The 9,827-nt window shown below is 38.3% G+C and overlaps 1 long non-coding RNA gene across 1 annotated transcript; it reads left to right on the top strand.

The window, feature by feature from the left end:
- The first annotated feature begins 8,493 nt into the window (after positions 1 to 8,493).
- LOC122062973 lies at positions 8,494 to 9,575 on the top strand. The gene is made up of 2 exons (XR_006135163.1): positions 8,494 to 8,783; positions 8,880 to 9,575. It is a non-coding gene; the product is annotated as an uncharacterized LOC122062973 (long non-coding RNA).
- The last annotated feature ends 252 nt before the right edge of the window (positions 9,576 to 9,827 follow it).

The following is a 9,827-nucleotide window of genomic DNA, read 5'->3' on the forward strand; positions in this document are numbered from 1 at the left end:
GTAGTCGCTGACTTCTTGGCAAAAATAGTAGCAAGATTTAAAACAAATTCCCCGATCAAGGTCTGGCCTCAGCTTTTTCTATAGAGCTAGAATTGGATGCGGCCCAATGGCCAAGATTCCTATTCCCTTAGTTTTTTCGGTTGTTCATGGTTGTTAGTCTAAGGTCTGAAATCTTCTCTTGCTGATGGCAATGCTGAAGGTGGGGTTGGTTTCATTTCTTTAGTCTAAGTCTTGTAAGAGTATATTCTCCTTCTTATGTATTCTTTTCTTGCTTTTAATTCAATGATCTTTAGCAAAAAAAAAAAATCAAGGAAAGTCTGGATCTACTTCATGAAGCAAAAGTGAGATGTTCACTAAATCTAAGGAATGAAAGGCTGAGGTAGAAAGGAAGATAGGAAATAAAATCAAATACTTGAGAATTAATAATGGAGGAGAGTATACTGACAAGCCATTTCTAGAATTATGCAAAGCTGAAGGGATTACATGTCACTTCACAGTTCCAAAAACACCACAACAAAATGGTGTAGCTAAAAGGATGAACAAGACACTTCTAGAAAGAGCTCAAAGTATGAGGCTGAACGCAGGGTTGAGCAAGAGATTTTGGGTAGAAACAATGAATATAACATGTTTCCTCATCAACAAGTCTCCATCAAAGGTGATTGATTGTAAAATTTTTGAAGAGGTATGGATAGGAAAGCCAATAGATTATTCTATTCTAAAAATATTTGGTTATCTAGCCTATGCACATGTTAAGAATGAGCAGCATTCCAAATTAGACTCAAAGTCTAAGCAGTGTATCTTTCTTGATTTTAAGAAAGGCATAAAGAAATTCAAGTTATGGGATCCAAGTTCACAGAAAGTTGTGGTTAGCAGAGACGTTATGTTTGATGAGTCTCACATGGTAAAGGCAAATCGTAATTCACAAGTAGTTGGTGAAAATAAAGAAGGTTCTAGTGTGTAGGTGGAGTTGGGTGAGTCAGAAACAACAAAAGAGAATGAGTCATCCAGTGGCTTACCAGGACAATAGGAAACAATAAAAATTCCATATACTGTGGCTAAGGGTAAAGGGAAGCGTATTCACAAAGCACTTGTGAGATACGACTTTGAGAACATGGTTGTCTATGCCCTCACTGTAGGTACAGGTGATCCATCTTCCTATCATGATGCTTTGAGTGATACAAAGGATTGATGGAAGCTATGATAGCAACTATGATGGAAGAAATAGAGTTTCTACAGAAGAACAAGACTTGGGAGATTGTGAAAAACCCCAAGAGAAGAAAAATCATTGGGTGTAAATAGGTCTTTCATAAGAAAGAAGCCGCATCTGAGAAAGAGCATGAAAGGTATAAGGTTGGACTTGTGCCACGGGCTATGCACAGAAGGAGGGGATAGAGTATAATGAAATATTCTCTTCAGTGGTAAAATACACTTCGATCTAGGTACTACTTGCTTTGGTGGTCATGTCTGTGAAATAACCTAGAGGGGGTGAATAGGTTATACTAGTGGAATTTAACTCTTTTCGATAAATAGGTCACAAGTGTAACTACAAGTTAAAATAATGCGAAGAGAATAAAACAAGTACAACCACAAACACAAGATTTATGGTGGTTCGACTCAATTCGAGTCTAGTCCACTCCCTACAAGAATCCTCTTGTAAGGTATTCCACTAGTTCTCCCTTTCAATACAGTAGGTAGGGAAGAAAACCTTTACAATCTTTTTCACGGATAAGAGTATCCTTACAAATCCCCTTTCCAGGCAGAGAGACGCCTTTACAATCTCTTTTGGAGGTAGAGGGACACCTTTCTCTTTTTAGGCTAAGAGAATCTTTACAATCCTAAGTACAATCTAGAATTGTAAAAACAGAAATAAATAGGAAATAGTGGAATAAGAGGAATACCTCAAGTGTGGTGCAAATGATGAGAATGAATGATGAATGATGAATAATGCACCTTTTGTAAATTCCTCTCTTATGGCTTTGACTTGCACAAGAGAGAGTAGAGGGCTTTGATTGAGACTTGAGCCTTTTGTTGGGATTTGTGTAATAGAACAACTCAAGTAGAAATAAAATTCTTGAATGCTTGCAATAATGCTCTTAAAGCTCTTTCTTAATCAATATTTAATTAAGAGTGGTTTGGGTATTTATAGGTGAACTTAGGGAAGCATTTTAGGTAGGAAATCAGGCTCTAACGGACATATTCTGGGACCACTAGTCGACCGCCATCGGTAGCCGGTCGACCGCCAAGAGCCGTTGAAGGTAAAATATAGCTGTTGGGGCACTTTCAGGCAGTCATCAATCGACTGGGACTTTTAGCCGGTCGACTGCCTATGGTCTCGGATAGTTTCGGTCGATCGAGGCTTCCAGTCGGTCGACCGCCAATATGACATACTCTGTTATGACAGAATGCTGTCATACTGACCAGTCGTCAGTGTTTTGACTATAACTTTTCGATCCGACCTTGGATTGACTTGAGATTAGTTGCGTTAGAATCACAACTCAATTTTCTACAACCTCTATGAAGGTTTCATCTCTTAATACTGACTTTTAAGATTACCTAAAATACCCTTGAGTCAGGTTAATGTGGTTTTCACAGAATTTCACTAGAACACATTTTTCCTAATATGTTCCTCACCACTTAGAGACTTTCCATACTTGGTCAAGGTATGCTCTATGGTCATTCTAGTATGATGCAATACACATGCATGAGGTGAGTACATATATGTATGTGGAAATTACAAATTACATTAAAAATAACCAATCTATCCTAGTGGTCTTCTTCTTCACTTGAACCTTCCACTCTTTGGCACTTCGTCTTCTTTTCTTCTTGTTTGCTATTCCATGTCTTTAAGCTTCATGTCTTGATTCGACCTTCTAAGTGTTTCTTCAAGCTAATTACACTTTCTTCAAGCTAATCACACTTTATCAAACCAAGTTAAAGATGTATGTTTGTTCGTTAACACCAAAACATAGCAAGGAGTGTGGACATGTTTCCCAACAATCTCCCCCTTTTTGGTGATGACAAACAAACAAAGACAATGAAACCAAATACAAGAAATAATAGTAACACTGTGTAAAGATCAATAGGATAATGTAATTCAGAGCCAGAAAATAAACAAGGATAGATAAAGTCATTTCCATAAACAATTAAAGATAGTCATTTCCATAAACAATTAAAGATAGATACTGTCATACTATCATGTTCAGGAATATTTATATTCTCCCCCTTTTGTCAACAGCAAAAATGGAATCAAAATGACACAAGAGATTAAAATACTCCCCCTGAGTATGTGCCACATAGAAAAGTATCATAAGTTCAACTTTTCATAAATATCAAAAGTATAAAAATAAACAACTGAAACAAGCACGAAGTTAAAAAAAAATAACTCCTAATCCGCTACATCCTCATCCTCCATGTCTGCCTCTTCGTCTTCTTCTTCGTCATCTTCATCTTCCTCGTCGTTGCGTAGGAGCTTGAGAATCTCATTCTGCTTTCTTTCCATCTTTGCCAACTGGGCAAGGATGATGTTTCCCACTTTCTGAAGATCAGCAATGGTCACATAGGCTGATGTCTCATCACTTCCTGGTTGCTATGGCTAGCTGGATCCAGCAGCAGTCTTTTTGGATTTTGTGGGCTGCTGGGGAAGTATATGCATCTTGCGAATAGTGGAAAGATTGATCTCTTGAGGGAACAGGATAAATGATTCACCAGAAAAATCTACATGAAAGTAGTCCATGATTTGGCAAATCATCCTTCCATAGGGAATATTTCCCTTTTGAAGTCTATCACCATGGGTAATCATGGTTTTGAGCAGAATGTAAGGAAGGTTGACGGTTACAGTCTTGCAAACATAGTAGGTGAGATAAGCATGAAATGGAGAGACTTCATCTCTATGACCACTCTTTGGGAGGATGTTGTAGGAGATGATGAGATTTACAATCCTCCCTATATCAGTGAGTTCCTTAGCTTTAATTTTGTGAGTATTAGTATATTCCTTCATGATGCTAGAATACACACAGTCAACATCCATGAATTGTTCTATGTAGGTCTTGGGTTGGTAGTATTTTAGTTCCCCTATCACAGAAATGTCTAGGATTTCTCCTAAAATCATGATGTCTATATCTATAGGAACTCCCTTAACATAGGAATGGATCAGAAGATTGTCACCTTCACTAGAGAAAGTAAGGTTACAAAAGAACATTTTGACTAGATGGGGATAACAATGAGAGTCAAGTTTGAGAATGTTGCCCCATCCCAAAGCATCAAACAGGTCTTTGATGTCATACCTGGACAAAGAGTCAGAATTGATGGTCCTACCTTGCTCTATGTTGCAAGAGATGTAGAGATCCCATGATTCTTAAGCAATGGAGGAGGAGAACCATGTATCTTTGTCAGAGGCCTTCCTTTTTTCCTTTTGAGCTACCGTTTTCTTGCCTCTATGTGGGCGGTGAGAGTCCATGATGATTAGAGGTGTAAGAGGGAAAGAGAGGCAAAGCTTTTGGGAGATGAATAGGAAGGGATCTTGAGAGACCTAGGTTAGAAAGAATTTCTAAGCTAGGGTTTTGAGAGATGAAGAGTCGAAATGGGGTTTTAGGCCAAATAGGATTTTAAAGTTGAAAAAAAATGGGTTAAAAAAATCGATTTAAAAGAGTCCGGAATCAAATTTTCGGCGGCACCGGTCGACCGGTGATATGATGATGGTCGACAGGTAACCCTTTCGGTTAGAGGCGGTCAACCGGAAGTTTTTGGTGGTCGATCGGTAATCTATTCGGTCAATGTCGGTCGACCGATATATTGGGGCGGTCGACCAGTAGAGTCAAAAGAAGCTTGAGAACCTAGAAAAATTATGGATGTGGAAAGGATTTTTCAAGTTCGAGCTTTTGGAAAAGAATATTCAAGAAGGAATGTTTATTCATTCAGCAAAACGGGTTGCAAATGCCAAGCTCCTTCCTTAGGAAACTAAAACGTTCTTCACCAAGAGGTTTAGTGAATATATCTACGAGTTGCTTATCAGTTTCAATGAATTCTAGAGAGACATCACCATTTTGAATGGTGTCTCGTAGAAAGTGGTGTCGAATATCAATGTGCTTTGCCCTTGAGTGTAAAATGGGATTTTTACTCAAGTTTATGGCACTGGTGTTATCGCACATGATTGGGCAAGATTCGAAACTCACTCCAAGGTCCTGGAGAGTTTGCTTCATCCAAAGGATTTGAGCACAACATCTACCAGCTGCAACATATTCAGCTTCTGTGGTAGATAGAGCAATGGAGTTTTGTTTCTTGCTAAACCAAGAGACAAGGCAAGAGCCGAGAAAGTGACAAGTACCACTGGTACTTTTTTGTCAATATGGCAACCTGCGAAGTGAGCATCTGAAAAGCTGACCAAGTTAATGGGTTGATTTTTGGGGTACCATAACCCAACATCACATGTGCTTTTTAGATATTTAAAAATTCTTTTTACAACAGTGAGGTGAGATTTCTTAGGATCAGCTTGAAACCGAGCACATGCACATACACTGTACATGATGTCAGGTCTACTTGATGTTAGATATAGAAGGCTTCCAATCATACCTCTATATCTAGTTACATCCTCAGAAGTTCCATCCTCATCCTTGTTCAGTTTCAAGGATGAGCTCATCAGAGTGTCTGAAGATTTTTTACAGTTAATGTCAAATTTCTTTAGTAGCTCCTTGGTGTACTTGCTTTGATTTATGAAAATTTCATTATCAGTTTGTTTTATTTGAAGTCCAAGGAAGAAATTTAACTCTCCCATTATACTCATTTCAAATTCACTACGCATTTTGTTACTGAAATCAGTACACATTCTCTCGTTGGTTGAGCCAAAAATGATATCATCTACATAGATTTGAACAATGAGTATGTCATTCTTCAAGTTCTTCATGAACAGGGTTGTGTCAATCCTCCCCCTTGAGAAGCCACTTTCTATCAAGAAAGTACTTAATCTCTCATACCAAGCTCTAGGGGCTTGTTTGAGGCCATACAGAGCTTTCTCAAGTTTATAGACATGGTTTGGAAACTTAGGGTCTTCAAAGCCAGGAGGTTGAGCTACATATACCTCTTCTTGAATGTATCCATTCAAGAAGGCACTTTTGAAATCCATTTGATATAGTTTAAAGTTCTTATGGCATGCAAAAGCTAGTAGCATTCTAATGGACTCTAACCTTGCTACTGGTGCATAGGTTTCATCATAGTCTATTCCCTCTAGCTGGTTATATCCTTTGGCAACTAGTCTTGCTTTGTTTCTCACTATGTTCCCATCTTCTTCCAGTTTATTGCGAAAGACCCACTTAGCACCAATGATGGTGTAGTGGTCAGGTCTTGGAACAAGTTCCCATACCTTGCTTCTTTCAAACTGGTGAAGCTCCTCTTGCATAGCTATAATCCAATCACTGTCTTTTAGTGCTTCTTCTATGTTCTTGGGTTCGATCCTTGAGATAAATGCAGTGTGATTGCATACCTCTCGGGTTTTAGATCTAGTCTGGATTTTTCCATCTAGATTCCCTATGATGTTTTCTAAGGGATGATTCCTATGCGGAATGACTTCTTTAGGTAGTGTTTCTAATTATTCTATGATAACATCATTTGTATCATCAAGAGAAATATCATTAACTTTGTTCTTAAGTTCATCAATTATGATATCATCATCATCAAGAGATTTGTTTAAGTCATTAGGTAAAGATTCATCAAATCTTACATTCATAGATTCTTCAACTATTAATGATTTTTTATTAAAAACTCTATATGCCCTACTATTGAGTGAGTATCCTAAGAATATTCCTTCATCAAATTTTGCATCAAATTTTCCAAGATAAATTTTGGTGTTTAAGATGAAACATTTACATCCAAAGACTCTAAAGTAGTCTACTTTTGGTATTTTACCAAAGTATAGTTCATAAGGTGTTTTAGAAAGTAAAGGTCTAAGAATTATCCTATTTAGTACATAACATGCTGTATTTACAGCTTCAACCCAAAAATACTTAGGCAAAGAATACTCATTAAGCATAGTCCTTGCTGTCTCTTGTAATGACCTGTTTTTCCTTTCAACTACCCCATTAGATTGAGGCGTTCTAGGAGTGGAGAAGTTATGGTCAATACCATGCTTATTGCAGTATAAGTTAAATTGACTTATATTGTCAAATTCTCCTCCATGGTCACTCCTCACAGAGGTTACAGTATACCCTTTCTGATTTTGTAATCTGTTACATAGAGTTGCAAATTCATCGAAGGCATCATTTTTATTTTTCAGAAAAACAGTCCAAGTGTATCTAGAGTAGTCATCAACGATTACAAAGGTATAATTTTTACCACTCATACTAGATATATTGATAGGTCAAAATAAGTCTAAGTGAAGTAGTTCCAATGGTCTAGAGGAAGAGACAATATTCTTCGACTTGTGGGAGACCTTGGTTTGTTTGCCTTTTTGACACGCATCACAAAAACTATCTATTTCATACTTGATTTTAGGGAGGTTCCTCACAAGATCCTTGGATGATATGGTTTGAATCAACTTGACATTTATATGTCCAAGTCTTCTATGCCATAATGAAGACTCACTATGGTTAGAAACCAAGCATGCATTTAAGGAACTTGCTTCGTCAAGTATACAAACATAAATATTGTTTTTCCTAAACCCTTTTAGTATTAGATTATCATTTGCATCTTTGATGCAACAATGGGAGACATTGAATTCTATTTTGTATCCAATGCTACATAATTGACTTACACTTAGGAGATTATAGTTCAAATTTTTCACAAAGTAAACGTTTGAGATTGAAATACCTCCAAGTTTTATTTTTCCAATACCAGCAATTTTTCCTTTGCTGTCATCTCCAAAGGAGACCCATCCTCCATCGTAGTCCCGTAAGCTTGAGAATAGGTTCTTGTTGGATGTCATGTGTTTGGAGCATCCACTGTCGATGACCCATTCAGCTTCCACCTTATTCTTCAAGCAAACCTATAACAGAAATTTAATCGTACATTGGTCCCCATAATCTCATGGGTCCATCATTGTTAGTGGCCATTTGATAACACTCTGGGAGAATGTTTCTGGTGTTCTTCTATTCTGCAGGAATGCAAATAGAACAGAAATATGTTTGGCACATCCGGTTCATTTTTGTATTCCCCCGGAATGAACCAATGAAAAAGAATGACTAAAGAACACATTGCAAGAGTACAAAAAAGTTACTTTTCTATTCTTCCACTAACTTAAAAGAACAAAAACCATTCAAAACCCCACGACCCCTTTACTGCAACTCACGATAAAAAATCCCCAAATCTGCCGCTTCCCTACAATAGGTTCTCTCTCTCTCTCTCTTGGTTGCCGCTTCCCTGCAATGGTCTCTCTCTCTCTCGGTCGCCGCTTCCCTGCAATAGGTTCTCTCTCTCTCTCTCGGTCGCCGCTTCTCTGTAATAGTCTCTCTCTCTCTCTCTCTCTCTCTCTCTCTCCTGCCTCTCTCTTGATCGCCCAAGGCATGAGGATGATGTTAGTCGGCAACCCCTACGTGTGTCGTTGAAATGGATGGAGTAAGAATCATTTTGAAGCTACGAGGGGGGTGTGCGTTGAGTGGGTGCTTTCGCTTGGGATCGACGTCGAGATCTCCTTTTGCTGCTTTGCTTTTATCGACTCCTTCACTGCGACCGATACGATGAAACCATGTCTTAAACCCTTCTCGGATCTCAGTCGCAGATCCACTTCTCCCACTTTCTGCTCTAATGGACGCCGCCGCCGCTTCTCGTCCCGCTGTTGTCATAGATAACGGCACTGGGTACTCTCTCTCTCTCTCTCCCCATTCTTCCACAGAACCCCCCATTTTGTTTCTCTTTAATTCTTCTTATTCTTATACTTTCTTGCACGATTTTAGTTATACAAAGATGGGATTTGCCCGTAATGTTGAACCGTGTTTCATCATCCCCACCGTGGTTGCTGTTGACGAGTCATTTACGAACCAATCCAGGAGTTCTATGAAGGGTAGTAATTGGCTTGCCCAACACAGCGCGGGCGTAATGGCCGATCTTGACTTCTTCATTGGAGACGAGGCTACTGCTCGATCTTAATCTAGTAATACTTACAATCTTGGTTACCTGATTCGTCATGGTCAGGTGGAGAATTGGGATGCCATGGAGCGATTCTGGCAACAGTGTATCTTCAATGTGACCCGGAGGATCATTATTTCCTTCTCACTGAGTCTCCCCTCACTCCTCCCGAGAGTCGAGAGTAGAGAGTACACTGGCGAGATTATGTTTGAGACCTTAATGTCCCGGGCCTTTATATTGCGGTGCAGCCAGTGCTTGCTCTTGCCGCTGGGTACACAACTTCTGGGAACATGATAAAGGTACTGATAAAAAGATTACACGTTCTAAATACACCAATAGTGATGGTGCAGGTACTTCTACTACAATTCACCAGGGTAATCAACGTGTACAAGGAAGACAGATGAATGAGCTAAGGATACAAATTGCAAATCAGATGGCAGTAGATAAGGGTTACCCCCTGATTTGATTGTTTATGTAATAAAATTTCAAGACACCTATTTGCAGCTATGATTTTTATTTTGTAATTCCTATAAACTTGAATAGTAGACTTTTGTTTTTTTTATTAAGATAAATGTGGAAACTGTTTATGCTTATATTTTATTATTTCCTTTAAGTAATAGTATTTTAAAAGATAATTTCATAAACAAATTATTTCCTTATTTAAGTTAAATTTGACCATAATAGCATGTTTGTAATTATTGATTTCATTGTTCAAAAGTGAATTTTCATTATTGTCCTTTAAGGAATAGAAGTGTTTGTCAAACGCTATTTTTGTT

The sequence above is a fragment of the Macadamia integrifolia genome, unplaced genomic scaffold (assembly GCF_013358625.1).
Source record: "Macadamia integrifolia cultivar HAES 741 unplaced genomic scaffold, SCU_Mint_v3 scaffold1166, whole genome shotgun sequence".
Taxonomy (NCBI): domain Eukaryota; kingdom Viridiplantae; phylum Streptophyta; class Magnoliopsida; order Proteales; family Proteaceae; genus Macadamia; species Macadamia integrifolia.